At 35.5% G+C, this 11,820-nt stretch overlaps 1 long non-coding RNA gene across 1 annotated transcript in view; it reads left to right on the top strand.

Moving 5' to 3' along the window:
- Positions 1-1,175: 1,175 nt before the first annotated feature.
- Positions 1,176-11,820, top strand: part of LOC108587903 (uncharacterized) — a 44,811-nt gene continuing 34,166 nt past the window's right edge. Inside the window, exons 1-2 of the long non-coding RNA XR_001906678.4 lie at positions 1,176-1,838; positions 9,074-9,152. This is a non-coding gene — a long non-coding RNA (uncharacterized LOC108587903). The remainder of the gene's footprint in view (positions 1,839-9,073; positions 9,153-11,820) is intronic.

The following is an 11,820-nucleotide window of genomic DNA, read 5'->3' as shown; positions in this document are numbered from 1 at the left end:
ATGCTCATATAGGCATACATACACACATGCATACATGTATGTCTGCCAATATATGCATACATACACACACTTTATATAGTAAATTATATACTTATATATTTATAAGCACATGACTCAGCATATGTAATTTTTATAAATACAATGTTATATATATGCATACACAACAGGGAAATCTGAAACATAATTTAATAAATTATTTTTAGTTACCATGTCTGTGTGTCTGAATAGTGATAGTATAGCAGTTTTTAAAAGGTCTATCTTTTGGTATATTTGCAGATAAAATTATATGATATCTGGAATTTTTCTACCGATTTTGTGTTAAGCAGGTTAGGTTGAAGTGGCATTACAGATTTAACATGACTGGCTATGGGTTGGTAATTCTTGAAACAGGGAGATGGCAACATAGAAGTTTTGTATACTAGTTTTGGTATCTGTATCTATTTGAAAACATTTATAACATTTTTTAATCAAAAGGATAAAATATTGTTTTACTTCTTTATGTCTGCATTAGTAATATGTTAGCTATTGAATGGGGCTATATCAACAGTGCTTACAGTGGCCGGACCCCGAGCTTACTCACTCACACACCCCTCGCTGCTCAGTGCCCGGGTCACCCTTGGCAGGTGTGAGATCTGAGCCTGTAGTACAAGCCAAGCACAGTCTTCTGGGCCGAGTGGGCCAGACGAGCCCAGTGGGCACAAGCAAAACTCAAGCAGAGACGTCACCAGCCACAGAGGTTTCCGGCTGGCTAAGCAACACCCTGAAGATCCTGTGACAGTGTGATGTTTTCTTACAAGGCAACTTTGATTTTTAAATAACAAAGTTTCCCTATTTGCTTCATCTCTTTTTTTTTTTTTTTCTTAAATGTGCCATTTACATAGAACTAATAGTAAGATGGGCCCTCTTTTATTCAAACATTAAAGAATGAGGTTGTTAAGAGTATGTGGGTTAATTATACACCATTTCAATTTAATAGCAGCAAATACGCTTTCTGAATCAGCCAGTCACACAAGTGTTATAGGCCGTATGCTCAGATCTGTAAATGATAAGGACAGAGGCTATAATCTTTTCTTAGGTAAAATATTTTCATTCATCTTTGTATGATGTAGATTAGACTCAAAAATATGTCAATCAGCTTATTAAAAACATGCTTCTCATATAAATAGGAAGTTAGAAATGCAGATAGTTTGTTTTTTCACCTCAAATATCACATAATGCCATTTTCATTTTGGGGATGAGATTCCACGGTTAAATCATAAAACTGATACTGCAGAAAATACTTTTCTAGATGTGTTAAATGTATCCAGTGGAGAATGGAAGTGAGGCTGACTAGATAACGTAGTGGGGTCAGCCAGGAATGGTGGCTTACGCCTATAATCCTAGCATTTTAGGAGGCCCCGGCGGGTGGATCACCTGAGATCAGGAGTTGGAGACCAGTCTGGCCAACATGGCGAAACCCCGTCTCTACTAAAAATATAAAAAATTAGCTGCGCATGGTGGTTGGTACCTGTAATCCTTACTCTGGAAGCTGAGGCAGGAGAATCCCTTGAACCTGGGCGGCGGAGGTTGCAGTGAGCTGAGATCTTGCCTTTGCACCCTCCAGCCTGGGCAACAAGAGTGAAACTCCATTTGAAAAAATAAAACAAAAAGAATAAAAAGAAAAGAAACACAGTAGGGCTGGTGGGAGCATGGAGAGTAAAACCTGAATTTTCTCTCTAGGTACTGATAGAGGAATCATTTTGTCTGACCTGTTGTGTTTCTTCAGCCAAAGAGGACATACTGAACAGTTGTATTGATTCGGGAATGATGCATGTGGACATCAGGGCATGAGATTGTAGGTAGGTTGTAATACAACTTTGGGGAGAAAGAATATGAAGATAAGAGTATTCAGGCCAGATGTGGACGATCTTCACTAGAGCTCGCCCTAAAATGAAGGTTGGACAGAGCCCTTGGAGACAGCAGTACCTGAGTCAGGAAGCTGAAGAAGAGTATAGAAGAAAAGCTGCTAAGCACTGTAGGTGTCCTACAATGTGACAGCTTGGGAATGAAGCAGTTTTTCTATTGTGTGTAAATGTTGTCTTTAATCACCTTAATGTGCTGAAATAATTGATTAAATCAATTTTTAAAAAGTAATATTTTAGAACACTGGTAAAATATGCATGTGTAAAATGTATAGGAAAATTATGAAAACCTTAACCATGCTATTTATTTAATGACAACTTCTTTACAAATTCTGCTGTTAAACAGATAATTAAAAATAACTTGCAAAGGTTAAAAACACCAAGCAGTTATAATATTAAACTAAAAATGGATCTACTATCACTCTTTGTAAACCGCAGGCTTTTTACACTGATGATAAAAAAATTTATCACTTACAGTCTTTTATTTATCTTTTTTTTTGTAGTTACTATAGTATGTTTTTTATCCTTGCAAACTCAATCTTATGAACTCAAAGTTAAATACACATTGTTTAGTCAGAATATTTCTTTTCTAATATCACTTCAGGTTTTACAACAAGTGATGGAGGAACTGAGCTTGCTCTGTCTCGGAGGGGTTTTTGTGACATTAAGTAAAACTGACATACTTTTATCAGTTTCTGTGTCATTTTTCCAAAACAGCTGTTTCAAGAAATATCAACTGAGTTCACATAAAATATTTTGCCTTCTAGCTTCAGAAAGCAGCAGGTGGATCTTCCTTTGTCGGTGTGCTTTACTGTGAACATAAGAACTAGTGCCAATACTCCAAGGAAAAGAACAGTATCCTAGGGATTGGAGCCAATAATCTCATCTTATCCCCATTATTTAGGGAAGTAGAGAAAAGCTACACTCAAACCAGACAATAGTACAATATTCAATAAGCGGATAGTATTTTACCATACATACCAAGTACATATATCATTAAATAGCAACAGAACCATCTATCACTATGTTCCTAGATCTGACAGGGTCAGCCTTTGGGTATGCGTTCCTCCCTCCAGAAGCTTTGGATACTTGATTCTTAATGGTGTTCTACTGCCAAGAATTCTGCTTGCAAACTCCCAAGCCAGACAAAAGAGTTGCTTTCTAAAGTTCAATAATGTAAAAAGGTACTTACAGAAAGGATAAAGTTATAAGGTTCTATTACAAAAACTAGGGATAATTGCCCATTTAATTTAAGTAATCTCTGAATAATCAGTACAATGCAGTACAACACACTCAATTATATAAACCAGATTCATATAATTTCCAAGCCTTCACAAATACAAAGTGTTATTTTATGTGGTCAGAAGCCAAGATGCAGAGCAAGTTGGGAAAGTTTGTTCCAAGAATTTCAGAGGAAACATATTCTCCAATTGCTGAAATGCAGTTTCTTGAGCACGTCCTGCTTATTCTCAAAATGCAAAGGAAAACTAACAGGTTTCAAACTACCTCAAAAAAAGTAGCCTACTTTTTAATATCAGCAGAAATACAAGCAAAATATGTCTCCTTTTTCCAAAGAAAAGAGTAACCCAGTGTTCTCACATTTATAGCATTTTTGTAATGTTGTCAGTCGCATACCTTAATTACAGACTCTCTGTGGGTGAGTCAATTCACAGCAATTTTATTTAGCCTCTATATTTTAAGCTTATTGAATGAGAATGTCAAACATCAATTTTATATATGTCATTTAACAAGAAAATGAATACATAATGGACAAACAGACTTCCAAGAATTTACCTTGTCTAATTATGTGATACTCAAGATTCTCTGAGTGTTTGTTTTTTTTTTTTAGAGCTACATCTCCTGCTTGGACAATAATTTAACACATTTTACACTAATTTACGTACTGACAAAGAGATGAACTGTTACCACGTGTGTAATGATAACTGCAGCAGGGTTGTTGAAGCATCTAGAGTGACCAACTCTACTTTCTTAGAAATTTTTTATAAATTCTGAATGAAGGCATCTGACTTTCAGGGTATTATTTTTTATTGTAAGATGAATTTGCCTTATTAATAAAGATACACATGTACCACGTACGTTTACACTGAGTAGAAGCAAAATGTTGACGATTACTGAAAAATATAAAGCCCTTTATTTTAATCATGTTGTTTTCACCATTGAAATGAGACAATCTGGGTGAAATAAAATTTCAGACAAGATTAAGGGCCCACTTTCTAGATATTAGACACTAACTTAAAATGGAGGACAGAGAGATCAGGATGTATGCATACTTTGCTACCACATTTATGGCATTACCTGCTACAAACCATTGAGATATACTTAGTTTTTCATAATAAACTCATTTAGTCTTACAGAATTATTTTGGTTTAATTTTACGAATTTGAAATCTTGAATCTCTAAATATATGAAGTGTTACTACTCTGCCAATTTTCCTAACACCATGGCTTGCTCTGTTTTGTACAGCTCTAACAGAGTACCACAGACTGGGTAATTTATGAACAACAGAAATGTATTTCTCACAGTTCTGGAGGCCAAAATAAAATAAAGGTACTGTTTGGTTTGGTGTCTGGTAAGGGCTTGGCCTCAGTCATCCAAGATGATGCCGCATCTTCCAGAGAGGAAGAACACTGCCCCTCACGTGTTAGAAGAGCAGAAGAGAGAGCCCTCTCCTGCAAGCCCTTTTTACAGTGGCATTAATCAATTCTTAAGGGTGAAGCTTTTATAACATAAACACCCTCATTAGGTCCAGCCTTCCAACATGGTTGCATTAGGGATGAAGTTTGCAATGCATGAGTCCTGGAGGGGACAAAGACAATCAAAGCATAGCACACTATTTGCCTGGGGATTGCTACACAAAGTTCCACTCAATAATTTTCTACTCATATGATAAATATTCACTAGTTACATATGTAGACAGCATCTCTTAAGTGTCAAAAACTGTGCGAGAAAATGGGAAGTAAAGTGTTGAAAAAACAGTCACAATCCTTACTCTCCTAGATCAGACTCCTATCATCTTTTGTTTCAGTTGCTCACACTTGCTTTTCTTTCGTCATATAGCTAGACAAATGACATCCTTCAGGATGCCTTCAAAAAGGGTATTTTGAGATTCGAATGTCAGAGAATGTAGAATGAATCATTTTTGAGGATGGATTTAAGAAAGTGTCTACCTGCTGTCCTGGAAACCACTCCTCCTTTCCAAATCTTGGTTGTTGTTGTTTTTTTTTTTTCCTGCTTCTTTAAATCATTCAAAGCCGCCAGTCCATTTCCATCTCTCTATTCACTTCTCAGACTTGGCTGTATGTGGCTTGGCTCCAAAAGTAGACAAACATTGAGTAACTTGCCAGGAACTATCTCAGCTACTACACTAGAGGAGCAAGTTTTTCTGCTGTGAGTGAGGTGCTAAGAATTAATATGAGAACTTAAAAAACAAAAACCAGTTTTGGAGTAGTGTGTTTGTTAGTGAGACGTCAGTAAAACCTGACTGTAGATTAGTAAAATTAATACAGGAAAGGGATAGACAAAAAGTGAAAATATAATAATGGTGGAATGAAGGAGAGTGGAAGACATGGATATTCTTACTACATGCAAATCACAGATAATACTTCTATAGAGATATATTTATAAAGGATATTATTGCAGTGATCTTATATTGCCCCCCAAATTGAGGGTTGTTTGTACTATTTAATCATGCATGCATAGAATATGTAGAATACCTACATATATACATATGATATATATCCATATACCTTTATATACCTACTTGTCAAGTAAAAATGAACATGGTAAGTTGCATTAACATTCACAAAGCTCCTTCAAAATACTTTGAAATAGCCAATTCTCGTAATTGTCCTTTCATGCTGTCAGATTTCACCCTGATGCAAGGACAGCATTTTCTAGCACCAAAAGAAAAATACTTGTCAAATGTTAAATCACAAGATTCAGGAGGCATGGAGCCATTATTTACAAAAACTTTTGAAAATGGGCTGCCTATTAGCCGGAAGTGGTGCTTTGAAGATGATTCAGACATAAACAGGGAGCCTGACATCATAACCTTCCCACTCCTTCAGAACATTGTGATTCTCTAATTATCAGAACGATGTCTTTGTTCATACCCCTTGGCTCTGCATCACTGCGAGAGTGTTAAACTCACTAACTCTACTATTTGCCAGATGGTACTCAGGGGCCATTTCCTAATTAACCTGGTTCTTAGCATGGTATTCATTCATGTTTGGTATTACTGACATTTTATCAGCAAAAACACATTTCCTACTTACACAGCTTATCAGCTGCATTTTAGTCAAACTGGTACAAGGATAATGTTCTTAACCTATAATGAAGGACTCATAACATTTTTTGGTACTTTCATTTTACTCTATTTAATTGCTGCAACGATAAGGCAAACAGTTTGAAGCTTTTATATTCTCAAGATCTAAATAACTTAGTTTATTAGTCATGAGCATTTTCTGTTTAAAACAAATTAATATTATTGAATGTTGAAATTATCACTCTTAAAATTGCATGGATAGTTTAATTTAGCTGAAATATAACAGTGAACAAGGGAGAGAGATCTGTCAAAAAATCAGCACTCCACAGAAGACAGTGTAGTTTAGTGGTCACATACTATGTGTCTTAGTCAAGTTATAAAACCACATTAAACCTTGTTTTTAATTCTTCCAATAAGAATAACAATGCTTTTCTCACACAAACATTGATGGTATTAGTTGAAATTGTGCAGTTAAAATATTTAGTACGGTGTCAGGTACAATAGTAATTAATCAATAAATGATACAGGACAAATGTCCTAGGAAAAGAAATACAGAATCTTGTATTTGATCTATATCTCAAGTGAGAATTGCTTTCCAGAATTAACACGCAGGTAGGTCAGATCTTAGTTGGGTCATTTCGAAATAGAAGAAATGCCATGTATAACCCCCAAGTGCTACTGCACTATCCTTTCACAGAGATAAGTTAGAAAAACCCTGTGCAAGCAGAAGTTGGTTTTTTCCTGAACATTAGGAGGAGGAATTTGCAAGCCAGACACCTATCGGTTTTGATGCTATCTCCCAGCTCCCCAGGCATTTTCTCAAAATGACACAAGTATTCTTGCATAGTCAAAGGGGTCACTGGTGTTGTGCTCTACAAAACCTAATACCTGGAATCATTGTGCACTTTATAGAGAATAATGCACAGGAATCGCCTGTGAATACTTTTCAATAGGAATATACGGAATCTTGGAGTCAACATCACTGAAATTATCATAAATGACCTAATGGGACCCTCTATAGAGATTGTAGACTCTCTAACTACAGAATTGAAAAAATGAATTCTAACTATAGGTTTAGGTATCATAGAATATCTTTAACAAGAAAATCCCACACTATATTTTCTTAAAAGTACCACCTTTCCGAAGCATATACTCTAGTGCGAGTGTGCAGTACGTCACTAAGGGCTGTAATTAACAATCCACAAAGGCCTAGCTCTCCTTCCTGCACTGTTGGAACAGGCAGATGATATTTTAGAAATTTCCAGTCTTCAAGACAGAAAGTAATAATTCACCTGAACTGATTTATTTCAGATCAATGTCATTTTTCTAAATGTAGTTCAGTTACACATCTGTTTGTTGACATTGTAATTGAGCAACCACCAGACTATTATAAATGTAAGAATTTTTAATTTGATTTAAAAATAATTTTAGATTATTTTTATGGAATGCAGACTAAGTAACAGTGAATCATGTAGGAACTAAGGAGCACTTATGAAGATGCTGTGGAAGCCCTGCTGAGTTTTGCCTAAAATGTATTCTTAGTCATTCACTGACAGATATTGGTCAGTCAATTAAATTATTCCTTATTCAGTGAGAAATACAACACACACACACACACACACACACACACACACACATCAGAATGTTCTTCATATTCAAGTATACTACTTGGTAAATAATTCCACAGGTGCCAATGACCATCACATATTATACTAGCACTGTCCAAATGCATGTGAATGACATACGGTGAATTGTTGTATGGTATAAAAGGTATGTATGGACTTTAAAGTCAGAATATTTTTATTTTTAATTTTAAGTTAGTTTCTTTGCTCTGTGACCTAGATGTTTACTTTATCTGGTATTGAGTTTCCTAATATGTACAACTCAGAAAATATTTCTAATAATGCCACTGTAATAATGGTCCAGGTACCAAACTTAATGAAAAAGACATAGAATGTTAATCTGAGTAACGGCCCCGTATGGATTAAAAGTCCAACTGAAACAATATATATGGTGCTGGAAGACAATTTCTCTGCAGTATGGTGCTGCACTCACTTTTCAGTCTTACGCTATTTGTTTAAACATTTTCTTCATCCTTTCACCCCATGTGGGCCCCATATGTACACATCCATTTTCATCGTCACCTTCATTGACTTTATGTCAGAGCCACCTATCTCTTCAGCACCACTCAGTATACATATATACATCTCTTCACATTCGTTTCACCATGGCTTACTCCTTTTACATAAGCCTGTCCGTTCTATCAGACAATAAAGGCCAGCATTCTAGCAAGCCTTGGCACTTGCCAGCCTCTCAATTTAAGGTTAAAAGTAGGTAGCTGACCAAAAGCACAATGATTCGGAAAACGTTTAAGAATCACACCATCTGGAATTGCTGGCAGATTGGCGTGAAGAGGTAAAGAAAAGAGAAAGATTAAGGAAGACTCTGTGGATTCAAAACTGTGTGGACGGTGACACTATTTACTGAAATGGGGAAAATCAGGAGACAAACAGGTCTGGAAGAGGGGGTGAAATTGGGAGCTATAGTCTAGACAGAGTAAGTTTGACAGGGCTAATGCATACGCAACTCGGAAAAGGTTTGCAGGAAAGAAAAGATTTACAGAACAAGCAAAGATGCTTTAGAAGTTAGCCTGAATAAAATTCATCAAGGTCTAGTATTGCAATTATTATCAGTGGATTCCTCATTCCTAAGTAAAGGAAGATTTTGGACCCAAAGCTATACAGCTTAAAGGAATCTAATATAATGCCAAAATTTGCTTATTTAAGCTGTCACTTACCAATTTTGTTTTATGAAAAAAATGTTTGTTTTTAAAATTATCACTGTTTTACTCATTTAATAAATATGTGTATTTCGCCTATTTGTCCAGGAGCTAAGAACTGGGAACAGAAAGATGCAACTCCTGCCTTCGTGGAGTATATTCCAGTAGAAGAGTCAGGAACAAACAGGTAAATACAGATAAAACAACCTGAAGAAAAAAAATTAGAAGATTGACATCGATAATACAGGAGGAAACATTCTTTGGTAATTTTAGAGAAGGCCTTTTTGTGGATTGTATTTGCACCGAAAAATAACAAATGAGAAGAAAATAGCCATTCAAATAGTGAGGTTTCATAGCATTTAAGGAGGAAGAAACACTATGCCAGTGGCCTTGAGTTGGCACAAAACTGATCATGATCAAAAAACTGAAAGAAAACCAAAGTGGCTTTACTGTATTTCAACAGGTTGCATGAATGCATAATTTAGGTGACACTGACTAGGAAAAAACTTAATATGAAATATGTAGGTACTTTAGGTAAATCATGTTAATTCTACAATTGATCTTAGCGAAAAGGCCAAGAAGCGATAATCATAGTTAATGCTAAAAGCAATGGATAGTCATTAAATAACTTTAAGCAAGAAAGCAGTACTTCCTCATGTGGGTTTTTTTTTAAATTATACTTTTAAGTTCTGAGGTACATGTGCAGAGTGTGCAGGTTTGTTATATAGATATACACATGCCATGGTGGTTTGCTGCATCCATCTCCCGTCATTTACATTAGGTATTTCTCCTAATGTTATCCCTCCCCAATCCCCCCATCCCTGCCATGCCTCTCCTAGTCCCCAACCCCTGACAGGCCCTGGTGTATGATGTTCCCATCCCTGTGTCCATGTGTTCTCACTGTTCAAAATCCACTTATGAGTAAGAACATGTGGTGTTTGGTTTTCTGTTCTTATGTCAGTTTGCTGAGAATGATGATTTCCAGCTTCATCCATGTCCCTGCAAAGGACATAAACTCATCCTTTTTAATGGCTGCATAGTATTCCATGGTGTATATGTGCCCCGTTTTCTTTATGCAGTCTATCATTGATGGGCATTTGGGTTGGTTCCAAGTCTTTGCTATTGTAAACAGTGCCCCAATAAACATACATGTGCATGTGTCTTTATAAATGAATGTTTTATAATCTTTTGGGTATATAACCAATAATGAGATTGCTGGGTCAAATGGTATTTCTAGTTCTAGGTCCTTGAGGAATCACCACACTGACTTCCATAATGGTTGAACTAATTTACTCTCCCACCAACAGTGTGAAAGTGTCCCTCTTTCTCCATATCCTCTCCAGCATCTGTCTCCTGATTTTTTAATGATTGCCATTCTAGCTGGCGTGAGGTGATATCTCAATGTGATTTTGATTTGCATTTCTCTAATGAGCAGTGATGATGAGCTTTTTTCCATGTTTCTTGCCTGAATAAATGTCTTCTTTTGAGAATTGTCTGTTCATATTCTTCCCTCGCTTTTTGATGATATTGTTTGTTTTTTTCTTGTAAATTTATTTCTGTTCTTTGTAGATTCTGGATATTACCCCTTTGTCGGATGTGTAGATCGCAAAAATTTTTTCCCATTCTGTTGGTTGCCGGTTCACTCTAATGATAGTTTCTCTTGCTGTGCAGAAGCTCTTAAGTTTAATTAGATCCCATTTGTCTACTTTGGCTTTTGTTGCCATTGCTTTTGGTGTTTTAGTCATGAAGTCCTTGCCTATTGGGTTTAACATCTGTTTTGCACATATGTGGAGACTACTTTCAAAGATGGGAGGAGAGAAAGTGGGAAACCAGTTATTTTCAAATTATACTACCCATGAAATATAGTATATATACTTCTATCATGCTATAGAGCTGTAGAATTGGCATACAATCATGCTAATTAATTTGATTACATACATTATTTTCATATTGTTTATTACTTTTTCTTAAAACATACATAAAGTGGTCTTTGATAGAGAAAACTAATTAAGAATAGATGTGATTTTTTTCTCACTAAACGTTTATTTTGTTTGAGAATGCCTCTTCTTTAGTTTGATAAAATAATGTTATCAACAATAGGTGTGCCCCATGTAATTGTTTTCTTATTGTATGTAAGTTTGTGCCTCAATTTAAAAATTATTAACGTTATTAAGAAAATAATACTTGTGATATTTGCTGAATGGTCTTTTCTTTTTAATGATACTTTGAAAACTCGTGTATTCAGCAAATAGATCTCTGTTGCTTACTTAAAAATAGGTTAATATTAAGGTATTAATCAAGACTTCATCCCAAGTATGAAGATGTTTTTCATTATTGTATTACTCAAGATATATCATGTATTAGAAGTTCAGTTCTAAAATGTAATATACTTGAACTTAACTATAGTGCTCATTATTAGCAACGCTTGGTTTAGACATGAATATTCCATTTCGGTTTCTCAGTAAATACTTTCTAGGCTGTCTACACTGATACAGGCAATCATTTGGTGCATTACAAATGATATACCATTCAAGGCACTGTTCTCTCCAGGTGCCCCTCTTCCAGATGTTAGTTCTAATTTAATAATATCATTTATTAAATAACACAAACTATTTTAATGTATGCAGGTTTCTTAAGTCTTGCCATTTGATTTGCTTTCATGGTGAAAATCAGAAGTATTATGAAATAGTGGAGAAAGGATTATTGGAAGAGTTTATGTGAAAGAGGTTGCAAAGACAGGAGTCTGAAAATCTGTGTCTGTGGGGAAGCCACTTCCCAACATTTTCTTAATTGATTGATCAGTTAAATAAATACACACTTCAATATATATACTAATGCAGCAAGTGGTAATTTGG

This window comes from Callithrix jacchus, chromosome 13, assembly GCF_049354715.1.
Source record: "Callithrix jacchus isolate 240 chromosome 13, calJac240_pri, whole genome shotgun sequence".
NCBI classification, from domain to species: Eukaryota; Metazoa; Chordata; class Mammalia; order Primates; family Cebidae; genus Callithrix; species Callithrix jacchus.
The sequence above is the reverse complement of the archived record's forward strand: the minus strand, read 5'-3'. Positions and strand labels throughout refer to the sequence as shown.